The sequence below is a fragment of the Palaemon carinicauda genome, chromosome 25 (assembly GCF_036898095.1).
Source record: "Palaemon carinicauda isolate YSFRI2023 chromosome 25, ASM3689809v2, whole genome shotgun sequence".
NCBI classification, from domain to species: domain Eukaryota; kingdom Metazoa; phylum Arthropoda; class Malacostraca; order Decapoda; family Palaemonidae; genus Palaemon; species Palaemon carinicauda.
In genome coordinates, this window is record NC_090749.1 from 99,841,879 (window position 1) to 99,868,426 (window position 26,548).

Below are 26,548 nucleotides of genomic sequence, written 5' to 3' on the forward strand. Positions count from 1 at the left end.
AATCAGATCACTGAAAGAATTTGTAAAGATTAGCTCTTATAAAACCTTATGATACAAATGGCAACATGAGGCAAGGATTCAATCACCAGAATTTGAAGAACTATTGATATGTTTGATGCGAATTCTCCCCAACACTTTGAGATTAGATAACATTGAGAAACAAATGGTTTTCATTCTGCACATCGGAGGTTTGCAGTAGATTACCTTGGATAAACTGCTTTCACATCCAGAACAATTGAGCGGCCTTTCACTTTTGTGTGAAAGCATGTGCTTCTTGAGGGAACCCGGGAAGGAAAATCGATTTGGATAATGAGACAAAGAAATGGTTTCTCATCTTTGTAAGTTCTGTGATACTTAAAACTATTTTATTGAGAAAATCCACTTGAACATTCAAGGCAAGCAAATGATTTCTCACTTTGTCTTGATACATTATTTTGTTTCAAGTTATATCACGGGTGCAACGGACCCCAGCTTTGGTTCTATGGTTGCACCTCTATGCTCCGCTAGTCTTGTATCCGAGGACTCTTTTCAAGACGGTCAACATTCTCTTGATAACAGTAATTTCCACATGATATAAGCTTGGGCAACTTCATATTGCCTGAAGGTATTGTCTCAGGCTTTTCTTCATAAGTCCTGTTGCCCCCACCACAACAGGTATTATTATTCCTATTTCTTTCAGTTCCCATGTATTTATCTGTTCATTCTTTAGTTCTTGGCATTTTATTATTTTATTCTTCTCAACTCTATTAAGACCAAAATCATTGTGCACTGTCACATCTATATTCTTTGTGAGTTTTCAAATGACATGCAAGATGACCTGATTGGGAAAAACGACGTGGACATTTAGGACAAGGAAACGGCTTTTCCCCCGTGTGAATTTGCATGTGACGTTTAAGGTTACTTGAGTGGGAAAAAGGAAGAAGACATTCGGGGCAAGCATACGGCATCTCCCCAGTGTGAGTTCTCAAGTGAGACTTAAGATTGGATGATTGGGAAAAATGACGTGGACATTTAGGGCAAGGAAATGGCTTCTCCCTTATGTGAGTTCTCATATGACATGCAAGATGGGCTGATTGGGCAAATTTAGCTGGACAACTAGGGCAAGGAAATGGCTTTTCCCCTGTGTGAGTTCTCATGTGCCGCTTAAGATGACCTGATTGGGAAAAATGACTGGGACATTCTGAGCAAGAAAATGGCTTCTCACCCGTGTGAGTTCTCTTATGAACTTTTAAAGAACTAATATTAGGAAACATATGTTGGCACTGCTCACAAGTGAATTGCTTCTTAACTTTCGGCATTTTTGAGTCTTTGTGGGATAGCAGTGCTGAGACACCTATCTCCCTCTACCAGTAGAAGCAGAGAGCCTTATCAGTAAGTAGTTTCTTAGAGGAAGAGTCCCTCTATTTTATTATTAATATTATGACCAACTTTCTAATCTAATGATTTCCTACATATGAGAGCTCTTTGTGGGCTATCCTTAACTTCCTCTTCAACACAACTTGGTATCTCTTTCTCCACCTTAACCTATGATTCACACAAATGTTTTGCAACAATTTCACAGATTTCCAAAACTTTCGTCTAAACTTGACTTCTGGGTATTCAAATAGTTCTTGGACGAGAGGTAAGGATAACTGACCTTTAATTTTCACAGAGAGAATTTCAAAAGTACAATAGTGGAATCTCTCTTAACTATGCTGCAAGACAACGTATAACAAGCCACCTAAATTACAAAACTGATTAAATAGTGATAATAGATACTCATAATATAACAATTAACAGCTCAAAAGTTCTTAAAATCCAAGGATTACTTCTCTGAGACCAATTGTCCATAACAGATGCCCTCCCATTATTAACGTCCAACTGGAACACTGTGATCTGAAAATAAAGTAAAAGAGAAATTAAGTGAGAAAGAAAAAGGTGACAGTATTGGCAATAAAAAAAATCTGATTCAACATATAAAAACTTTAATGCTTTCCTCTACCCAAAACAATTAGAATTTTTTAGCATCAGCTACAAAAGTGTAGAAGCAGGAATAAGAAATTTAATAGACCGTAAGTTCATGTCCAACAAATTAGGATGAGAATTACCAGCTGAATACCAGACGGGAGAACAACACTCGAAACAAGGTAGAATGAAAATTAATATTAAAGCACTTCTTCAGAATAGATTGATCACCAAAAATCCTTAAAAAAAAACTTTCTCAATAAGCCCGTTTTTTTTTCAACTGAAGACAAAGACCTAATGTTTCTCAAAAGAAAATTTACTGACAAGAATAACACCTAAAGTTTTAGGAGAGTCATACAGAGTTGAAGAAACATTATCAATGCTGAGATCTGGATGTTGAAGAGCCACTGTCCTTGACCTACTTACAATCATACTTTGAGTTTTGTTAGGATTCAACTTCATACCCCATAATTTGCACCATGCACTAATTTTAGCGAGATCTCTATTAAGGGATTCAGCAACCCCAGATATACAATCGGGAGATGGAATTGATGAAAAGAGAGTAGTATCATCTGCATATGCAACCAGCTAGTTTTCAAGGCAAAACCCTGTCATGTGTATATAGTATGAAAAGTAATGGGCCAATAAACACTAATCTGAGGAAAACCAGATATCACAAAGAAACAGTGGCACACATCAAATTGACAATATATTACACATCAGTCTTGATGAACAAGAATGAGGACCCCTTTTTTATATTACCATGAAACAGATTCCAATCCACTGAGACACCGGCACTTACTCTGAAGATAGAATGGGCAGAAACAATTACCCCATCTGACATAAAACATTGATGGCAAAGATTATACTGATCAGAATAACAGCAGCAAAATAGATGTGCATTATTTGGTTCATGCAAAACAATTGAAAACTGGCATGATAAAAAAATCATGAAAATGCTGTCTGAAAAAAACTTTCCACACATTTCCTTGAAAACAGAGAAATAGAGAAAGGATATCTAATCTGAGGTGCCATTGAATGAATACTTATAGCATCACCAGTGGATTTTACCTTTACATTTCGAAAAATTTATCAACCTTAAATTACAGTAATAAGCAAGTTTATTTCTTATTTTTCTTAGAAATACAAACAAGAGTTCTTTAATCCTATGAATCATGTAAGATATATTCTATGACCAGGTGATTTTACTTCTCGGCGTCAGGATGCCAGATAACTCCTAATCAATCAATCAACTGTAGGTTGGTCATCTTGCAAGAAATACACAGGTTTTAAGCGACTAGGCGATCGGAGGAGAACTGGTCTTTTTTACCAGGAATGATAATTAAAAAAGTTTTCAGTGTACAATAGATCATGAGGAGAGACCCCGTTTAAGGTGGCGTTAGTGGTGACTTGCTAGTTTTGTTTCGCAGGAAAACGTGGGAAGCTTTGTGCAAATTTATCTGTATGTGTTGCTTTACTGAGGGCTTGTAAGTCTGGCAGTATATGTAAATTTTCCAACAACATGATGTAGGCACTAGAGATTGTTGGTGTTCGCAGGGACGACCAATGGGTCCCCAAACACCATTTCAGCTACCGAGACATCCGGGGAGTCTTTAGGAGTGTTCCTTAGCCCAAGGATAACCAAAGGAAGCCAATTAAACCAGTAAAGAGAATCCAGACATTAATGTATAAAACAAATGTTTTTTTTTATTATGAAAAACATGTCTAAATGTGCAAAATTTATCATATATAACGGATATTGAGCGAAGCGAAAAATCTATTTTTGGATGATATGGCCATGTCGTCCTGATGGAACATTCCTATAGGTAGCTTTCTAAGGGATATTTGGCTACAGTGATATTCCCAGAGAATTAACCGTTAGGTCTCCAGAATTCTAACTCCTGGCGCGAATACAGTATCCTTAAAATTTCTCTTAAGGATATCGCATAATCAGGGGACATATATCTTGATACGACACATAGCGATCTTCTCCCCGAATTGTGTTTTCGCTTCAAGGGGGAAAGTGGCAAAAAGAAGGGGAGCCGTTATCAAGGTACCCTTGCTCTCGTACTACTATAGAGTATCTAGATGGTGCTGTAAACAATAACGAGCTATTCCTATTGTTGTAGCGGTTTCGCACGGTGGTTTTCCCTGTTGCTCTTTCGTTTACGCTCTAGTTTTTTTTATTTATCATGCAATCTCCAGCCTCTTCTGCGTCTGGAAAGTTGAGTATTTGATCTTTTCAATGTATTAATTTTAGCTCCTGCCTCACAGAGGAATTAGATTAATTTTAAGAGTTGGAGCTTCGCCTTCATCGGAGGCGCCATGGGTGCTGTCGTTCATAACGCATGTGTTATCTAGTCAATCTGAACGACCTTCCCGGTTTTAATAGCATGAATATTTACAAAGCTATTCAGTTAAAATATTCTAGGAAGTTATATATAATGTTGATAGTATTCTTAAGAGTTTCTGCGATTTACGTAACCGAACCTTGCCTGCGCTAGGCTTCCTAGCCTACACGCTTTAGTTTACCTTCATGCATGATATAGAATGTCATTCTTAGTGGTATAGCATTTAAATATGAAGCTATTTAGGCAATTTATACTTGTAAAGATACATTGATTGCATATATTTCCTCTTCCCCATCGATCGTATACTATAAAGCTTTGGCGATTGAGGTAACCGAATCTCGCCTGGCGCTAGGCTACTAGCCTAGGCGCTTGAGCGAGGCTCCACCACCATTCCCTCAATTCTTCCAATACTCCACCCCCGTACTGGAAGAATATACCCTAGAACTTTTGAGCAACCGGGTGATAAGGAGAGGAAAAGTCCAGCAAATTCCAAGGAAGGCTGTTTTGTGTTCCCAAGAAGGACTCAGACATTCTGGACTGTCGCTACTCAACAAGTTCATAGAAAACAACAAGTTAAGGATGTTAACCCTTCAACACATAAGGACCCTGTTACCAAAAGGGGCATACACGATCTCGATAGACCTGGCAGATGCCTACGGGCATATTCCAGTCATCCGCCCCCTCTCCTCCTACCTAGGATTCAGGCTACAGAAGAAGAAGTACGTCTTCAGAGCCATGCCCTTCGGACTAAACATAGCCCCAAGGATCTTTACAAAACTTGCAGACGCAGTCATTCAACAACTATGCCTAGTAGGTGTCCAGGTAGTAGCGTACCTGGACGACTGGCTGGTGTGGGCAGCATCCAGGATGGAGTTTATGGAAGCATCCAAGAAAGTGATCCAGTTCCTGGAACATCTGGGATTCAAGATCAACGTCAAGAAGTCTCGACTATCTCCAGTTTGGAGTCCATTGGAATTTAAAGTCTCACCGTCTCTCCATTTCCCCAGGGAAGAGGAGAGAGATAGCAGGATCTGTCAGGAGATTATTGAAATCCAACAGGATCTCAAGATACCAACAGCAAAGAGTACTGGGCTCGCTCCAGTTAGCATCAGTGGCAGACCCAGTGCTAAGAGCATAGCTAAACGATGCGTCAGGAGTTTGGAGAAAATACGCATTGAACGCTCGAAGAGATCTAAGAAGACGGATACAGACCCTGCTACGATCACTTCTCAAACCATGGTCGAAGTCCAAGAAGCTGAAGAGGGCCGTACCCTTACAACCACCTCCACCATCAGTCACCATCATACGGATGCTTTGAAGGAAGGATGGGGAGGTCACTCCCATCAACGGAAAGTCCAAGGGACTTGGTCTTCTCTATTCAAGACCTTCCACATCAACTTTTTGGAAGCCATGGCAGTCGTTCTGACGCTGAAGAAACTCTCCCCTCGCAAATCAGCCCATATAAGACTGATCCTGGACAGCAAGGTGATAGTGAGATGTCTGAATCGTCAAGGCTCGAGATCGCCCCAAATCAACAAAGTGATGTTGTTCATCTTCCGCCAAGCGGAAAAGAAGAGATGGCATTTGTCAGCAGTTCACCTTCAAGGGTTCCGCAATGTGACGGCCGACGCTCTATCCAGGCTCACGTTGATAGAGTCAGAATGGTCCCTAGACGCAGAATAATTCTCCTTCATCTTACGTCAAGTCCCGGAACTGCAGATCGACCTCTTCGCAATGAGCGACAACAAGAAGCTACCTCGTTACGTGGCCCCATACGAGGACCCTTTAACGGAAGCGACGGACGCCATGTCCCTCGACTGGAGCAGATGGAACCGGATCTTCCCTCCAACCAATCTCCTAATGAAGGTCCTCAATTGGATGGGATCCTTTCGGGGACAGCAGCTCTAGTGGCTCCCAAGTGGCCAGGGATCAACTGGTTCCCTCTAGTATTGGAACTGAAGCTGAGGCTGGTCTCTCTGCTAGACCCAGCACTGTCTCAACGGGTCCAGAAGTCGACTGTCTTCGCTTCATCACAGAGAGCCCAAAGCCTTAATCTCATGATTTTCTCTCCTTAGCAGTAAAGAAAAGATTTGGAATCTCGAAAGGCAGTATAGACTTCTTAGAGGAATATAAATCTAAGTCAACCAGAAGACAATATTAATCATCTTTGAAAAAGTGGGTAGCTTTCGGCAAAGCAAAAGGACCAAAAGAGATCTTAATGGACTTCTGTTTGTCCTTTATCCACCTTCATGAACAAGGTCTGGCAGCCACCACGATATCTACGTGTAAATCAGCTCTGACTAAACCTCTACTATATGCCTTTCAAGTAGACTTGTCAAACGAAATCTTTAACAAGATCCCTAAAGCATGTGGTAGACTTAGACCTGCAGCCCCTCCAAAGCCCATCTCATGGTCCTTAGACAAGGTCCTACACTATGCTTCAACAGTGAACAATGAGGATTGCTCCCTGAAAGACTTGACTCAAAACGTCATTTTCCTATTTGCTATAGCCTCGGGGGCCAGAGTTAGTGAAATAGTGGCCCTATCCAGAGATGAGGGCCATATTCAGTTCAAAGAAGTGGGAGAGCTGAACTTTTTTCCCGATCCAACATTTCTCGCTAAGAACGAGCTACCCACTAAAAGATGGGGTCCCTGGAAAATCTGCCCTCTGAAGGAAGATATCTCAGTGTCCAGTTGAGTGTCTAAAGGTCTATCTTTGAAGAACTTCAGACTTCAGGGGAGGACAGCTCTTTAAAGGAGAAACTTCAGGATCAAACCTATCCCTAAAACAACTGAGGGCGAAAATCACCTATTTTATTCGCAGAGCGGATCCTGACAGTACACTCGCAGGTCATGATCCAAGGAAAATCGCTTCATCACTGAACTTTTTTCAGTATATGGACTTTGAGCATCTTCGCTCATACACTGGATGGAAGTCATCCAGAGTGTTTTACAAGCATTATGCGAAGCAAGTGCATGAACTCGAGCGATACGTGGTGGCGGCAGGTAGTGTACTAAAAACTGTCGTCTAGTGCTGCAATGAACAGTGAATTGATTGAGACCATCAATCAAATGGGTGAAGGTGTTGACACCTCTTAGTGCAATACTTTTGAAGTGAGTGTCTCTAAGGGGACACCAAGGACTGTTCTAATTAGTTGAGGTGAAGAAACATATATATAACATTAGTGCTGTGTGTACTTACATAGTGTGAATAGACGTTAAACACAACGAAAATTCACATTAGAAAATTTATCAAATTTTCAGATTTACTGTGGCATTAATTAAGCTTTCACTTTCAGGTGAAAACAAGAACTTTCTGTATTTTGATTGTTATGTTTCTTATTACATATATTAACATGTATGTTATACCTGTTATCTTATGTTGGTCATTTATAACCAATAAAATTATCAATAGGTATTTGCGTCTTATTTCGCCCTATCATTGAATTTTAATAAAATACATCATAGTTTACTTACCCTTCAATAAAACTGCATATATTTACTTATGAACAAAATGTATAGCTAAACCATTATTCTGATAAGTGATACAACATTATCTAATAATGATTGTTCTAACATGTGCTACAAACAGAGAGACCTGTATGTAGTGATGCTATGTTTGTTCTTATATTATATACAAACCTCACTTTGTTGATTTGGGGCGATCTCGAGCCTTGACGATTCAGACATCTCACTATCACCTCGCTGTCCAGGATCAGTCTTATATGGGCTGATTTGCGAGGGGAGAGTTTCTTCAGCATCAGAAAGACTGCCATGGCCTCCAAAAAGTTGATGTGGAAGGTCTTCAATAGAGAAGACCAAGTCCCTTGGACTTTCCGTTGATGGGAGTGACCTCCCCATCCTTCCTTCGAAGCATCCGTAAGATGGTGACTGACGGTGGAGGTGGTTGTAAGGGTACGGCCCTCTTTAGTTTCTTGGACTTCGACCATGGTTTGAGAAGTGATCGTAGCAGGGTCTGTATCCGTCTTCTTAGATCTCTTCGAGCGTTCAATGCGTATTTTCTCCAGACTCCTGACGCATCTTTTAGCTGTGCTCTTAGCACTGGGTCTGTCACTGATGCGAACTGGAGAGAGCCCAGTACTCTTTGCTGTTGGTGTCTTGAGATCCTGTCGGATTTCAATAATCTCCTGACAGATCCTGCTATCTCTCTCCTCTTCCCTGGGGGAATGGAGAGACGGTGTGACTTTAAATTCCAATGGACACCAAGCCATTGAAACCCTTGAGCTGGAGACAGTCGAGACTTCTTGACGTTGATCTTGAATCCCAGATGTTCCAGGAACTGGATCACTTTCTTGGATGCTTCCATACACTCCGTCCTGGATGCTGCCCACACCAGCCAGTCGTCCAGGTACGCTACTACCTGGACACCTTCTAGGCGTAGTTGTTGAATGACTGTGTCTGCAAGTTTTGTAAAGATCCTCGGGGCTATGTTTAGTCCAAAGGGCATGGCTCTGAAGACGTACTTCTTCTTCTGTAGCCTGAATCCTAGGTAGGAGGAGAGGGGGCAGTTGACTGGAATATGCCCGTAGGCATCTGCCAGGTCTATCGAGATCGTGTACGCCCCTTTTGGTAACAGGGTCCTTATGTGTTGAAGGGTTAACATCCTTAACTTGTTGTTTTCTATGAACTTGTTGAATAGCGACAGTCCAGAATGACTCTGAGTCCTTCTTGGGAACACAAAACAGCCTTCCTTGGAATTTGATGGACTTTGTTCTCCGTGTCACCCGGTTGCTCAAAAGTTCTAGGGTGTATTCTTCCAGTACGGGGGTGGAGTATTGGAAGAATTGAGGGAATGGTGGTGGAGCCTCGCTCCAGCACCATCCAAGTCCGTTCTGTGGGCCCAAGGATCGAAGGTCCAACGATCCTGAAATTGTTGGAGTCTCCCTCCTACCTGAAACAACTCATTGCTTCTTACTTCCGAAGGATTTACCTCCCTGACCGCGTCCCCCTTTACCTCTTGGAGGGTATCTAGATCCTCTACCCTTGGGACGAAAGGTAGTAGCCTGCCTCTCGAACCCAGGGTTGAACACTGGTGACTGGGCACCCAGCTGCTGAGGCACCATCTGATAGGTTGGTTGAGGTTGAGCCACCATCTGGGGCCCCGCGGTCATGGCAACTGTGGGATGTTGCTGCTGCTGTCTGGCAGGGCGAGAGGGCAACCTGCGTCTTTTTGTCTTCCTCTTAAGCAGGGGACCCTCATTCGTGGAAGACTTCCTCTTCGCTGACATGCCCCACTTCTGGAGAAGGTTTCTATTCTCCGTGGCGGCCTTGTCTACGACTTCCTTGACCACTTCACTAGGGAAGAGGTCCTTACCCCAGATATTGGAAGCTATCAACTTCCTGGGTTTGTGCTTGACTGTCGCAGAAGCAAACACGAACTCCCAACATGCTCTTCTGGATTTGACGAAGCCATACAGGTCCTTAACCACAGTAGCCAAATGCATTTTGCCCATGACCATGTTCATATCTGGGTTTCTACTATCGCTTGCCGTCATCTCTAGGCAGCTCTGCAGAGATAGAGATGCGGCCAGCCTTTCTTTTTTCTCTTGCTCCCTATGCAAGAGAAAGTCAGACAGCTTAGGGAGATTTTTGCTGAACTGACGTCCAGCGATATCTGCCTCCAAATTCCCAACTGAGAAGGTAAGGTGGACTTCCTTCCAGTCCTTATCCTCCATGGGCAGGGCTAAAGATAAAGGTTTACACTCCAAGAGTGTAGGGCAAGGTTTGCCTGCCCCTTTTGCCTTCATAACTGCCTTTAAACCCTTTGATGTAAAGGGAAAGGCAATGGAAGCTGGAGCAAGAAAAGTGGGACGCTTCTTGCTCAGGGCCGACACTAGAGTTAGTGTAGCCCTTCTGCTTTAGGCTACTTGACAACAGAGCCTGAGCTTTAGCGTGGTCAAGTACTATGACCTCCTTGGATTCTGTCTCCTCCTTAGATGCTGGTTCCAGCTTCAGATGTACGAAGCAGTCTGGATAACCTTGAAAGCTGGGCCAAAATTCAACATCCTCGGTAGGGACGGCCCCCAACTTTTCTGAAATAAAGATCCTACCACTGGTGATAGGCATGTATCCAGGGATTCACCGTTGAACAAGCTGGTAGTTCCTGAACGTTTCTTGTGAGACCCTAGGGAGGCGGTAAGTTGGGCCATCTGTCTTTCCCATTTCGCCTCCCTTTCATGCCCTTGCTTGTGAAGGCTCTCCATCATTGCCATGAGACTGGCCATTGCCTGTCTCATATCATCTGATGGAGGGGCAGAAGATGTAGAGGGTAACGGCTCTCGGGCCAGAACTGACGGAAGGGACTCCGATTCGACATCATCCTCTTCTTCTTCAGGAGTCAAGGTGGACTCCTCATCGAGACCTTCCGCTAGAAGGCCTTTCTCGGTGTCCTAAAACACCTCCGACATCCTCTCATCTAAGTGGATGTCCTGCATTGCGTCAGAGACCTCCGTATCTACGGCAATCTGGACGCAAGGGATCTCAGGTCGAGGCTGGGGTATGACAGCTTCCACACCGGCTTTTGGGAACAGCAAGGAGCGCATCCATTCGCTAGGAAGGTAAGGTCCCGTGGCGTTCTTCTGAAAGCCACGTACCCATCTGCGCAGCTTCTCTCATGCTGCATCCCTTGACTCCGCAGTCTTGGGGTCATCAAAAGCCTCGGTAACCAAGGCGTTGCAAATCTTGCAATCCTGAGGGTCCCAGTACCGAAGAGATCCCTTGGAAGTGGCGCCGGGGGCATGAACCCTGCATTCTGCGTGGCCACAGAAGTCCTTACTCCTGACGTTGCAGAAGACTTATAGGCACTTGGGGTAGTCCTCCTGTAAAGAGAGGAAAATTAAATGAGTATACGGTAGTTTATCTCACCTGATAAACAACTATATAAAATATTATAATAATATTTTAACATTATAGCTTAGGATAGACAAGCTAGAAAGGAATTAGGAAAGACACATACCTGTTTCCTGTCCAGCCAATTGCTGTGACCTCCCCCAAAATTAAAACCCAGAGTTTTCTTATTCAAGACACCCAAGGGAAAGGTTCTAACCTCTAGGGGTAGATAAGTGTAACTTAACACTGACCTTTCCCAAGGTTTTAATACTGTCCGGTAAAGGGTAACTGATCATCTATCAGTCTGTTGAAAGAAGTCTTTTCCTTCAATATAAAACTGGTCTCAATAATAGACCGTACAAGGATACACAGGGTTGTATGTTGGAAAATAACTACTGTATAATATATGCTATAGTTTTCTAGCTGCAGTATGATCTATACTGCAAATATACTGGCTACTGTATAATCATATACTGTAGTTTTTAGCCGGCAACACCTGGCGGCACAAACCAGCCGGCAACACCTGGCGGCACAAACCAGCCGGCAACACCTGGCGGCACAAACCAGCCGGCATGGGATAGTACCTGGCGGCACCGGCCCAGCTGGCATGTTGCCGACTGGGTTAGTACCAGATGGCTTCGGCTCAGCCGGCGTTAGTTATCTGGCGGCACTAGCTGATAGAGAGAGAGAAAGTATGGAGTGAAGGGTTACCTTATTAAATGTTTGTTAACCATAAATAAGGGTGTAAGTACTTAATGTTACTGCCTTCCTCCAGAAAGATGGTTCAAATGGAAGGGGAGAATATACCATTCAGGCTTCCATCCAACCACAAAAGCCGTTGCTGGTCACTGCCGGCCCCGGTTATGTGGAAGGTAGTCCAAGAGAGGACTAAAGAACACTACAGAACAGGGGTCTCCCACCGGCAGCCGTCATAGCCGGCACAACCTTTCCCGGAGCCTGTGTCCTTAAGGGAAGACTGAGTGACTAAGCGGTTGCTATGTAGGAGCCCGGCCGGTCCCACAATCTACCCGGCAATCGGTGAGGCAGAAGAGGCTGGAAATTGCATGATAAATCTAAAAACTAGAGCGTAAACAAAAGAGCAACAGGGAAAACCACCGTGCGAAACCGCTACAACAATAGGAATAGCTCGTTATTGTTTACAGCGCCATCTAGATACTCTATAGTAGTACAAGAGGAAGGGTACCTTGATAACGGCTCCCCTTCTTTTTGCCACTTTTCACCTCGAAGCGAAAACGCTATTCGGGGTGAAGATCGCTATGTGTCATATCAAGAGATACGTCCCCCTGATTATGCGATATCCTTAAGAGAAATTTTAAGGATATTCGCGCCAGAAGTTAGAATTCTGGAGACCTAACGGTTAATTCTCTGGGAATATCACTGTAGCCAAATATCCCTTAAAAAGCTACCTATAGGCCGCCATATGACATTAATCCGTTCCGGAGTTGGTATCGTATGGTGAAAATGTCGTATGGCGGGCAATAGAATAGCTAATGCATGCAAAACCCCAGGTAAAAACATCAAAATTTTACATACATATTAAAAATTAGTAACAAAATAGTATAGTAAGCACTGTACTACAGTATACTTATATATAATATACATGTACTGTACAGTACATAATTAAATAACATTATAAATAAAAATTATATACAGTACTGTACTGTGAAGGAAAAATGAAATTTTACTTACCTTTGGAGTGACGTGACTTGAGCTGGTAGTGAGTGGAGGCAGAGGGAGGAGGAGACAGCAGATATAAAAATGTATCAATGCTAATTATGTTATGTACACTTAATAATAAATTTATTCTTACTATTAAACACTTGAAATTAAAAATGTTTTTTTTTTATTATTTTTGTTTTTTGAAATTTTTTTTATAATTTTTTTTTTTAAGAACTTAAAAAATTACTCTTTTTTTAGCTTTTTTAAAAGAATCACTTATCATCTTTGCTTTCTGACACTTCTCTTTTGGAGAAATATCTATCCAAAGAAGCCTGTTTCTGACGACTCCTGAAAATATTTCTAAAATGACTCATACACTTGTCATTAACACTCTCCAGAAGACGACCTCTGTGAAGTTTTTCTGGGTGTTTTTTTTTTAATGAATCTCATAAGGTTTTCATACCAACCGATAGCTTCCCTTATTTCTGCCGATTTCGTTTCTTCAGTCTCCCCCTCCCGTCCTTGCCACGACTAGAGCTGTGCTCTTCTTGAATGATGGTCAGCTGCATTTCCTCTAACTCCTTTAAGTCTTCAGTCGTAAGCTCCTCCCTGTGCTCCTCGATAAGGTTATCGACGTCAGCCTCATCGACAACAAGCCCCATGAGCATGACTTCTTCGTATTTCTTTATTATCTCCAGCTTCGTTTCCATATTAATCATCATCTTACTTTTCCTTTAACATCACTAGCAATCTTGGGACCCATGGCTAACGAATTAAAGTTGGAATTAAGCACTAAAATGCACAAAAAGTATGTTACGAAACGCACACAAGATTCTCAACTGAGCGCGCGATTAACAGAGAGAGAGAGAGAGAGAGAGAGGCAGCATCTATCTCAGACATTGTAGGAGGGATTTCAGCCAATAGCGTATTGGCATCTTAGTGACGCCGTGACGCCGACCAATAGCAGACCAGCTTCTTAGTGACGTCTGCAGTGACGTATGAGCGTGGTGGTAGGAGAGTGACTCGCACAGTCGTACGAGTAAAAACCGCAAAGTTTGAATTTTGGAATTTGATGCCGTAAGGTGGGGAAAAATGTCGTAACGAAGGGACAAAAAAACATTGTATTCCAAACCGTAACGTGAAAAAAACGTAAGCTGGGGACGCCGTACCCCGGGGGTCTACTGTATATGTGTATATATGTATATGTATATTTATATGTATGCATATGTATATGTATATACAGTGGTACCTCTACATACGAATTTAATCTGTTCCACAACCGACTTTGGGTGTAGAAAATGTTCGGATGTAGAAACGAATTTTCCCATAAGAATACATTGAAATAGGATTAATCCGTGGTTGAACCCAAAAACCTGATAACTCCTTAATAAATTACTACCCATAATTACACATGACAATATGCACTCTAAATTAGATAATAGACATGTAAAAAAGAATAATTATAAAGAAATAATAAATAAGAAACGGGTTTTTAGCGTCACTTTACCTTAGAAAGTCCAGCGCAGATGTCGGTCTTGCTACGCAGAGAGGAGACGGACGGGCGGCAAGGAGGTAGAGAGGGTGACTACGATAAACATACACTACCGTAACTTATTCTAACTTACACTAAGTGAACTTTAACCTAACTTAGCTTATTTATTTTTTTTTACATTTTCTTTTTTTCTTTTTGATGATTAATTTTAATCACTTTCACTCTACACTTAAAATTGATTGAATTTTTTTCTCTTCACTCTTTGCCATTTTCTTTGAACCACTTCCTTCCTCTTCATCACAAGTTCGCTTCGTAGTTTTTTTAAAGAAGCTATCGATAGAAAGTTGTTTGGTACGGCTTTTCAGAATGTTTCGAAAATGAGTTAGGCAAACATCATCGAACTGCGCAACTACACGACAAACCTGCAATTATTTTGGATGGTATTTGTCGATGAAGTCGACCACGTCTTGATATTTTCCTAACACCTCTTTTATTTGCGCCGAACCTAACACATGTTCTACCTCCTCGATCCCTTCCTCGTCATCACTCATGTGCTCAGACATAGCATGGAGTTCCTTGAGCTCCTCTGTAGTAAGTTCGTTGTGATGTTCGGCAACGAGTTCCGTGGTGTCATCTGCGTCGACCTCCAGACCCATGGACTTGCCAAGGGAGACGATTTCCTCTACGTCTTCCGCTGCACCCACCACGGGATCAGGTTTGGGGTCAAAACCTTCGAAATCTCGGGGAGAAACTGCATCAGGCCACAGCTTCTTCCAAGCAGAATTGAGGGTTCGTCGAGTTTATCCCACCCAAGCCTGATCTATGATCTTCAAGCAGTGCACGATGTTAAAGTAGCTTTTCCAAAATTCACGGAAAGTTAAGTTTGTGCTTTGCGTGACATTAAGGCACTATTTGAATAGGTGCTTGGTGTAGAGCTTCTTGAAGTTCGAGATGACTTGCTGGTCCATGGGCATGAGGGTAGAGGTGGTATTCAGTGGATGATACAGCACCTTTATGAACTTGAATTCTTCGAAGATATCATCTTCGAGTCGGGGGGGGGGGTGAGCGGGTGCATTGACAAGGCATAGCAGGCACTTTAAAGGCAATTTCTGCTCATGAAGATACTTCTTCACAGAAGGACCGAAAACTTGGTTAACCCATTGGACAAAGAACTGCCTAGTGACCCAAGCCTTTGAGTTGGATCGCCAGAAAACTTGAAGCTGGTCCTTATCCACATTCTGTGCCTTAAAGGCCCTAGGGTTCTCCGAATGGTAAACCAGTAAGGGCTTGACTTTAAAGTCCCCGCTAGCGTTGGCACATAGGGCAAGAGTCAACCGATCCTTCACTGGCTTATGCCCAGGCAATTTCTTCTCTTCGGCGGTGATGTAGGTTCGAATGGGCATCTTCTTCCAAAACAGCCCGGTTTCATCACAATTGAACACCTGCTGCTCTACGTAGCCTTCTTCACGGTCCTTTCAAAGCTCTTCACAAAGTCAGCTGCAGCCTTTGTGTGTGCACTAGCAGCCTCTCCGTGGCGAACAACTGAATGAATCCCGGACCGTTTCTTAAATTTTTCGAACCAGCTACAAGATGCCTTGAAATCGTCTGAGGAACGTTCAGTTGAACTCTCCCCAGCATCACCCCCAGAGCTCGCCTCCTTCAAGTCAGTGAAGATGGCGTGCGCCTTCTCGCAGATAATAGTTTCGGTGATGGTGTCGCCAACAATCTCTCTGTCCTTAATCCAGATTAGCAGAAGTCGTTCCATCTCTTTTATGACAGGGCTACGTTTTGAAATGATGGTGATCCCCTTAGAAGGTTTCACAGCTTTAATGGCTTCTTTCTGTTTCAAGATTGTCGAGATCGTCGACAAATTTTGGCCATATTTTTTTGCAAGTTCACTCACGCGGATGCCACGCTCATGCTTTTCAATAATTTCTTGCTTTACTTCTAAAGAAAGCATTTCCTTCTTCCTTTCTCACCACTACCACTACCACTTGCGAAACTAAGCCTTTTAGGACCCATGAAAAACGTAAACAACCGTAAAAGGATGAACGAAAAAAATCACAATTAAAATAGTTAATAGCAGAACGCACAGGGTACAACCTCACGAAGCCGACGAGAACAGAGGAATGACCCAAGCCACACTAATTGAGGGTCCTTCCGAGGTCGAAGTGCTGCCTTCTATCGGCGGAAATAAAAAATACATCCGGCGCTATGAGAAACATCTACGCGTACGCGTACGGGTACTGTATTGTTTACTTCAGGTGTAGAGTAGGAACGTGTTCGAATTGTACTTCGCGTGTCGAAAAATTCGGATACAATCGGTACGAAGAAAATTGCTTACTTCGTGTGTCGAAATAAAATTCGGGTGTAGAGTCGAAAAATTGCTCGAATTTTACTTCGGGTGTTGGAAAATTCGGATCTAGATACGTTCGGATGTAGAGGTTCCACTGTATATGTATATATATGTATATATAAATATGTGTATACACACACACACACACATATATATATATATATATATATATATATATATAGATATATATATATATATATATATATATATATAAGTATATATGTATAAATATGTATAAATACATACATATATATATATATATATATATATATATATATATATATATATATATATATATATATATATATGTATATATAACGGATTTTGAGCAAAGTGAAAAATCTAATTTTGGGTGATATGGCCATGTCGTCCTAATGGAAGGTTCCTTTAGGCAGCTTTCTTGGGGATATTTGCCTACAGTGATACTCCCAGAGAATTGACCACAGGTCTCCAGAATTCTAACTCCTGCCGCGAGTATCCTTAACATAACTCTTAAAGATATCGCATAATATCAAGGGACGTATTTCTTGATACGACACAAAGCTATCTTCACCCGGAATAGAGTTTTCGCTTTGAGGGGGAAGAGTGGCGAAATTGAAGGGGAGCCCTTATCAAGGTTACCCGGTACATCACCTCCTGGTACCACTCCGGCGAACTATTCCTTGTTGCAATTAAGCATGGATAGCCGCAGATAGAGTAGTTTCGGGTGGGGAATTTGTTACATTTATGTATACTCCTTTTTAGGAAGGAGGGAGGGTCCATCTGGACGACATGGCCATATCACCCAAAAATAGATTTTTCGCTTTACTCAAAATCCGTTTTATGGGCTCAGCCATGTCGTCCTGATGGAAGTTTACCGAAGGATTACTTGAAAATACTATATCTGTTGGTTTGCACAAGTGCCTTTACTTTGATGAGTTCCTTATACGGTCTCATATACCTTTATATATGACATTACTGTTATTTGCCATATCCACTAAGCTTGGAACTAGCTTAGGGCTTCCTGCCCCCTGCAGGGAAAGTGTCGACTTCGACTATAAGGATTCAAAGTTTGTATCTCCATAGGGACGGACGGTAAATCTTAGAGATTACCCTTTATCCCTTAGAAATCTGTACTCTGATTTCAAGTTGGGCCCTTCTAGGGCATAATTAAAACTCTAGTGTACTTTATTCGTCTGTTACTGAGATAGCAGCAATAAGACGCAAATACGTTTAGCATTTTACCTTGTAGGTAGTTACAATCAAGTATGAATCTGATCAGGCATTGAAAACACATCAGAGTCCATATTTTCTCCTTTTGAGAAAAAATGTAATTTCATCGAAATGATGCCACTCAATGGAGATGTGAAACCAAATCTGACTGATCTGTACAGATTTTGGAAATGCATGAACACCGTGACGCAAAGTTCACTCGGCACTGGTGTTATCGGTCAGATATGCACCTATGTGGAACAGTGTGTTAATCATAGTTATGATTTACACTTGAAGGTAAATGTACCCATGCACCTGATGCACTGGAAAGTCCCAAAGCAGTTCACTGTTCGTCGCGGGCTTAGACGACGGGTTCTTTAGAACTACCCGCCGCCACCACAACATGTCTTATCTTAAGTACTTGCTTCAAATAGTGTTGGAAGAAGTTCCGTGAAGATGCAATTTTCCTAGGATCATGAACTGCGGGTGAGCTGTCAGGATCCGCTCTGCGAATAAGTAGGTGAGCATAGCTCTCAGTTATTTTAGGGATAGATTTTTTATCCTGAGATATCGCCTCGGAAGAGCTGTCCTTCCTTGAAGTCTGAAGTTCTACGAAGATAGACCTAAAGACCCCCTAATGGGCATAAGGAGACATCTTCCTTGAGTGTGCAGATTCTCCACGGACCCCACCTTTTGGTGGGCAGCCCGTTTTGGCGAGAAAAGTAGGATTGGGAAAGGATTCCATTCTCCTTCTTCTGTGAACTGAATATGGCCTATATTTCATTAACTCTAGCCCCTGAGGCTATTGCGAACAGAAAATTGACTTTCTGTATTAGCTCCTTTAAAATAAAATCCCCATTGTTTAGGTTCGAAACATAATGTAAGACTTTGACCAACGACCATGTAATGGGTTTTAGAGGGGTTGTCAGCTTGGGTCCAGTGTATGCTTTGGGACCTTAAAAAAAGGTTTCCCTTATGAAGTTCGTCTCAAATGAGTATAGAAGAGGTCCAGTCAAGGCCGACTTACACGTGGTTATCGTAGTGGAAGTCAGGCCTCGTTCAAGTAGGTAAAAGAGGAAAGAGAGACAGAAACCTGTTGAAATTTCTGTTGGTTCCCTTGTTTTCATGAGGGGTGCCCCTTTCTTCCAAGACAATTCACATTGTCTCCTGGTTGGACTTGACTTGTACTCTACAATGAAGTTGGTCACATTCTTCGAGATCCCAAACTTTTGTTTGCTATTAGAGCGAAAAAATCCTGAAATGCAGGTTGTTGGTTCTCGGGGATGAAATGTAACAGCCGACTTCTACACCAGTTTTGACAAAGCTGGGTACGGCAGAGGAAACAGCTACAATTTCAATCCTAGAGCTAGAGGAAACCAATTGTTTTTGGGCCATTTGGGGACCACTACAGGAGCTGTTCCTTTGCAGAATAATAGCTTGTCGAGGAATTTTAACAGGAGATTGGTTGGTGGAAGCAGATAAATTCGATTTCATCTGTTCCAGTCGAAAGACATGACGTCTATTGTTGCTGCTTAAGGTTCTCGTAAGGGGCTACTAGTTCTCGTTGTCGCTCATTGCGAAGAGGTCGGTCTGCAGTTACGGGAATTTTATCGAGAATAAAGGAGAATGAGTCTGCGTCTAGGGACCATTCTGTCTCTATCGGCTTTCGCCTGGATAGAGCATCCGCCGGTACATCGCGGAACCCTTGAAGGTGTACTGCTTGATAATGCCATCTACTCTTCCTTGCCAGGCGGAGGATGGCTAACATCACATGGTTGATGTGAGGTGAACTCGAGCCTTGTCGATTAGACATATTACTATCACCTCGCTGTTGAGAGCCAGTCTGATGTGGACTGTTCTGCGAGGGGATAATCTCCTCAACACCAGGAGGACTGTCATAGCCTTCAAGATGTTGATGTAAAAGTTTTTGAACTAGAATGATCAATTTCTTGACCTTTCCTTTCATACGGATGGCCTCCCCATTCTTTCAGAGAGGCTTCCATGTGTATCGCCACTGATATTTGTGGTGGTTGCAAGAAAATTGTCTGTGCAAGGCTCTTATTCATTGACCACGGCCTCAATAGCGTGCGCAATCGGGTCGGTGTCAACCTTGTCGATCTCTTTGAGCGTTTGATGCGTATTTTCTCCAGACTCCTGGCGCATCCTTTGACTGTGCTTCTTAGCACCGGGTCTGTCACTAATGCGAACCGGAGAGAGCCCAGTGCTCTTTCCTGTTGGCATTTTGAAATCCTCTTGTGTCGGATTAGTCTCCTGACAGATGCCGCTATTTCTCTCCTTCTTTAATAGAATGGACAGGTGTTGTGACTGCAAGTTCCCATAGATTCACAACCATTGAAACTTGTGAGCTGGAGAAAAGCGAGACTTCTAGCGACTGGTTTTGAGGCCCAGGTGTTCCAGGAACTGGATCACCTTTCCGGCCGCTTGCAGACAATTATTCTTGGAAGCTGCCCGCACCCGCCAATCGTCCAGGTATGCTACTACCTGTACTCCAGAGAACAGGGGCTGGACGATCGTGTCCGTGAGTTTTGTGAATACCTTTGGGGCTATATTTAGTCCAAAGGGCATGGCTGTGTAGATAAATTTTGTCTTCTGTAGCCTGAATTCTAGGTAGGAGGAGAGGGGGCGATTGACTGGTAGATGCCAGTAAGCATCTGCCAGGTCTATTGAGACTATATATGCCCCTTTTTTTGGTAAAAATGGTCCTTATGTGTTGCATTGTAAGTAGCATACTCTTGTAAAATTTATATGAAATCCCAAGCAGACTGGAATGGGATTTTGCATGATCTTTTGTGCTTGAATTGGTCACAATTATATAGTAGTGTAGATCATGTTGTCCCTTTAAATGAGAATATAGTCAACATAATTGATAGGCGTATCCCTTCTCGTGTGCTAAGGTAACGAGTGAAGGACAAACCATGGTTCAATGATGATTGTAGATGTGCTTATTTGGAGAAGCAGGTGGCCTATCATCTTTGAAAGGGTAACAGATCAGATTTGACCTGGAATAACTATACTCAGCTTCGAGCTTTTGCTCTGAGAGTTTATGCCTCAACTGAAAAGGAGTACCATTTATCCATAAAAGCAACCCTTTCTGGTACAACTCTTAAATCTATACCCTTAAATCTGCACTCTTTGGTGTAGATGCAACAGTTCCTCCTTTACTTAAACCAGATGGCTGTCTCTCACTGTCCAAAGGAAAAGGCTGATGTTTTTGACAGTAAACAGAGTAATGAAAAACTTGAACTTCCTCATTCATGTTTTCCTGAGGTTAAACTAACTAGTTTAGCTTTTCAATCTCGTGAAATTAAAGCTCTGTTGATGGACCTTGATGCTTATGGAGGTGTAGACCCAAATGGTATTTTTCCATTGTTTTTAACAAAGACAGCAGATTTCTTAGCTCCAAAGTTATCTGTTATTTTGCGCAAGTTAGCAAGAAGAGGAGCTTTTAGCACTTGTTGGAGGATTGGTAATGTTACTCCTCTATGTAAATGTGTTTGTGGTAGCTCAAGTCCCACTGATTACCGCCCAATTTCCATAACTCCCATATTATCTAAAGTTTTTGAGTGTCTTCTGGCGAAACGTCTTAATAGGTTTGCTGAAGGTAATCATCTATTCCCTGGTTTGCAATTTGGTTTTCTTAAAGGACTTGGAGCATGTGATGCCCTCCTTACAATCACCAATGCTGTACAGAAATCCCTTGATTGTGGTCAGGAAGTTCATATGATTAGCCTTGATTTTAGTGCTGCCTTTGACCGTGTTAATCATGAGGCCCTTACAAGTATTTTCAAACTCAAACAGTTGGGAGTGGGTGGGTCGTTTCTTAGCATTATTATTGATTTTTTAAGTAGTAGATCTCAAAGAGTTGTTGTTGATGGGCACCATAGTGAGTATAGGAATGTGATATCCGGTGTTCCACAAGGTAGTGTTCTTGGCCCATTACTTTTCATAATATATACACGACATGAGGTTTGGCCTAGAAAACAAACTTGTTGCGTATGCAGATGACGCTACTCTCGATGCATCAATTCCATCCCCTGAATGTAGATCTGGGGTTGGTGAATACCTTAATAGAGATTTAGCTAAAATTAGTGCATGGTGCAAATTATGGGGTATGAAGTTGAATCCTAACAAAACTCAAAATATGATTGTAAGTAGGTCAAGGACGGTGGCTCCTCAACACCCGGATCTCAGTATTAATAATGTTTCTTTAAATTTGTAAGACACTTTTAAAACTTTAGGTGTAATTCTCGACAGCAAATTTACTTTTGAGAAACACATTAGGTTTGTGTCTTCTTCAATTGCACAAAAAATTGGCTTATTGAAAAAGTCTTTTAAGATTTTTGGTGATCAATCTATTCTGAAGAAGTGTTTTAATTCTTTCATTCTACCTTGTTTTGAGTATTGTTCCACTGTCTGGTGTTCAGTTGCTAATTCTCATCTTAATTTGTTGGACAAAAACTTACGGTCTATTAAATTTCTTATTCCTGATCTAGATATTAATCTTTGGCACCGCCGTTCAATTAGTTCATTATGCATGTTGCATAAGATTTTTCATAACTCTGACCATCCTTTACATTCAGATCTCCCTGGACAATTCTATCCTGTTCGTAATACTAGGCAGGCAGTTAATTCTAATAGCCAGGCCTTCTCCATCAAGAGGCTCAATACTACACAGTATTCTAGAAGTTTTATTCCAGCTGTTACCAAGTTGTGGAATGATCTTACTAATCGGGTAGTTGAATCAGTAGAACTTCAAAAGTTCAAAGTTGGAGCAAATGTTTTTATGTTGACCAGGCTGACATGAGTCTTTTTATAGTTTATATATGACAAATCTGTTTTTGACGTTGTTAATAGTTTATACAGGACATATGTGTTTTGAAGTTGTTACTGTTTTAGAATGATTTATTGTTAACTTGTTCTCATCATTTATTTATTTCCTTATTTCCTTTCCTCAATGGGCTATTTTTCCCTATTGGAGCCCTTGGGCTTATAGCATCTTGCTTTTCCAACTGGGGTTGGAACTCGGCTAGTAATAATAACAATAATAATCCAGAACTTGTTGTTCTCGATGAACTTGTTGAGTAGAGACAAGTTTAGAATGACTGGGTCTGTCCGAGTCCTTCTTGGGAACATAAAACAGCCTTCCCTGGAATTTTGATGGACTTCACTTTCCTCATTACCTTCTTATTCAAGAGTTCTGAGGCATATTCTTCCAATAAGGGGGAGTGTTGGAAGAATTTTGGAAAGGTGGGATGGATTTCGTTCCATTTCCAACCAAGTCCATTCGTAATTTGGCTGTGGACCCAGGGATCGAAGGTCCAACGATCCCGAAAGTGGAAAGTCTGCCTCCTACCTGGAACCTCACATTGTTTAGAGGTTCCTGAGGACATATTTCCATGACTGCGTCCTCCTCCATCCTTAGGGCAAGTGCCTTTCAAAGCCAGGATTAAATACATGTGACTGGCTACCAGCTGATGAGAGACCATCTACAAGGTGGTTGACGGCTGGACTATCATTTGAGGCACCATGATCATGGTCACGGTTGGAAATTGTGGTTCTAATGATGATTTCCTCTTTGAGGACATGCCCCACTTTTGGAGAAGGATCCCATTCTCCGTGATGGCTTTGGTAATGACTTCTTGGACCATTTCCTGTGGGAAAGGGTCTATGCACCAGACACATGATGAAATCAGTTTTCTGGGTTCGTGTTTCACCGTTGATGTGGCAAACACATGGGTGGGGCATTACTAAAGGCCTGCACACATTTCTTAAGCGGTTCTGACGAGACAGGGAGGCGATAAGCTTATCTTTCGTCTCCTGTTCCCTTCTCAAAGAATGGTTTGGCAACTTTGGAAGGTTCTCGTTAAATTGCTGACCTGCTATCTCCAGATCCAACTTTGAGACGGAAAAGGTTAGATGTACTTCTTTCCACTTCTCCTCGCAGGTGGGCATAGCTAGAGACCTTTCTCTAGGACTGGGCAGGATTTTCCCACTTCGACTGCTCTCCTAACATAGTCTAGGGCTTTCCCTGAAAGGGAGGAAGACTCATGAGGAAGGAGCAATGACGGTTGGATGCTTCTTGTTCAAAGCTGAGACTTTGGAGTTCTTATATCCAGCCCATTTCTGGGTCTTGGTATGGATGGCTTGGGCCTTGTCATGTTCGAGGACAGTGACTTCCTTCGGTATAGCCTCCTCGCGGGATGTAGGTTCATCTCGTAGTCTCACGAAGCAATCTGGGTACGCTGAAAGCTGAGCCAGAATTGAAGCTCTTCAAGGAGATTGGGCCCCAACTTCTAGGAGATATAAAGCTTCCTATTCAACATGGGTATGTGTTCCGTCTACCCCCAGGGGTTGGTTCGGATCAGTGAGGGAGGACAGATACTTTAGGGGGCTTAGCGGAGACCCTGGAAGCGCCAGGGCGTTTCCTTCCCTGTACCTCTCTTTTCCTCTCTTTGAGATCTTGCTTATTCTCTTGTTCCTTCCGGAACAGCATCAGCATCTGCTGAATCGACTCTAGGAGCGTTTCGCTCCTGCCGAACTGTCTAGCCAGTTGGGGAGTTGGGGTTGGAGAGGTTGACGGCATAAGTTAATATGCTGGCACAGTGAGCTCAGGTACCTCAGTCATCGTCGAAACGGATCCTTCTTCCTCCAAGGGTGATTGAATTACTCCTTATTCCGGGCCTTCTTGCAGTAGGTCCTGTCTGGTGTCAATGGACACCTCTGACATCCGATATTGGTGGATATCCAAGCCTTGCAGTGCCTGTTGATATCCGTGTCCCCAATCCGTTGGATGGAGGGAGGCTGGACCTGTGCCTGGGGCCCAAACGTATTCGATTGAGCCTTAGGGAACAGTAGGCACTTCAAAATTTGTTAGGTAGGTAAGGTCTCTAAAAGTTCTTCTGGAAGCCTCATACTCACCTTTGTTGGGTTTCCTTTGCTGTATCCCTTGACTCCACAGTGTCAGGGATGTCTTTTACAAAGTCGTTGGTCAGCAAGGAGTTAGGAGTTAAGAGTGACCTTTCGGGTCTCAGAACCTCAGGGATCTAGATACGATGCAGCAGGGGCATAAGACCCATACACTGTATGCCCACGAAAGTTCTTACTCTTGTGGTTGCAGAACACCCCTGTACACTTCGCCATCAGCTCCTCCTGTAAGGGAGAGAAGGGTGAATGAGTATTAGGTTGTTTATATCATTGATATAATATATGCTAAAATACGATGCTGAGGGGAGCATGAGACTTGCACATATCGTGGCCATAAAAGGTCCTACTTTTGTGGTTGCAGAACAAGGCTGCACACTTCACCTAGCCCTCCTCCTGTAAGGAAGGAAAGAGTGAAATGAGTATGGGGTAATTTATCATACTGATAAATATTCACATGTATTAAATAGTAATCATTACTATTATAATTACAGCTTAGGATAGTAAGCTAGAAAGGAAGTAGGAAAGACACATATCTGTGTTTCCTGCCCAGGGAATTGCTGTGACCTCCCTCAATATTAATATTTCAAAATTTCCTTATTAGGGAAATCTAGGGTGGAATAGCTCTAGAACATAGAGCTGAAGACAGTGTATACTAGCACTAACTCCCCCACAAGTGAAATATTAATACTGTAAGGTAAATATCTTATGTTCTGATGATCTAGGATACATCAGAATATTGAAGGAATACTTCACTTCAACATTATTTAGCGGTCTCAACAATGGATTGTGAAAGGATACTGTACACAGAATATGTTGGAAATCATACTACTGTAGTTTTCTAACTGCTGTATTTGCTATACTGCAGGAATACTGGTTACTGTATAGTCTTATACTGTAGTTCTGCCGGCATACTACCGGCTAGGCTAGTACCTGGCGGCACTAGCCGACAGAGAGAGAGAAAGAATAGAGAGAAGGGCTACCGTATTATTATAGTTTAATACAATAATAAGGGTTGTAGGGACTACTGTCTCTACTGCCTTCTTTCCAGAATGAGGATTCAAATGGAAGGGGAGAGAATGTATTCATTCTAGCTTCCACCCAGCCACAATATCTGTTGCCGGCTGCACTCGGTTACAGGGTTTGTGGGTGTCAGTCGAAGAGAGGACTGATGAATACTCAAAGTTGTAATGGGTATCCCACCGGCAGCCGTCATGGCCGGCACAACCTTTCCTGGAGCCTTGCTTCCATTAGGGGAAAGGTCAAAGTGGCAATCAAGCCGCCTTTGTAGGAGCCCGGCCGGCATCGTAATCAGCCCGGCCAGCGGGGAGATTGTAGACTACCAGTCACAGATGTTCTGACGGCCAGGCCGTCACTAAAGGACAGAAGGGGAAGGGAAAGTGTCTTATATTTTGCATAGGAGGCGGCAAGTATGCCTCCTACTGTCGGCTGCAAATCAAGGAAACATAGTTTCCCATGCCGGCGCCATCTTGGGCGGCAGAGGAATAACGATTCCTTAGCCTAAGACATTGCCAGATATAAGACATGTCTTCTAGTCCACAAGGGAGAAAGGTGGCGGCAACTGTACTACCTCTTTTGGTTGTGGACTAGGGAAGCCGAGCTTCCTATGCTGGCAGCTGTGTAACCGGCAGGGAAATGACTAATCCCCCATCGGTAGAGTTGCTGACAACAAGACTGAATACTCTGAGTTACTGAGTACTCTACTCTATGGCAAGACAAAAG

The 26,548-nt window shown here is 42.6% G+C and overlaps 1 protein-coding gene across 2 annotated transcripts in view; it reads right to left on the bottom strand.

Moving 5' to 3' along the window:
* Positions 1 to 26,548, bottom strand: part of LOC137618731 (zinc finger protein 454-like) — a 199,935-nt gene that overhangs the window by 86,641 nt on the left and 86,746 nt on the right. For both annotated transcript variants that reach the window (XR_011039830.1, XM_068348900.1), the window contains exon 3: positions 1,809 to 1,875. The gene's annotated coding sequence lies outside the window, so the exon portion shown is untranslated. The remainder of the gene's footprint in view (positions 1 to 1,808; positions 1,876 to 26,548) is intronic.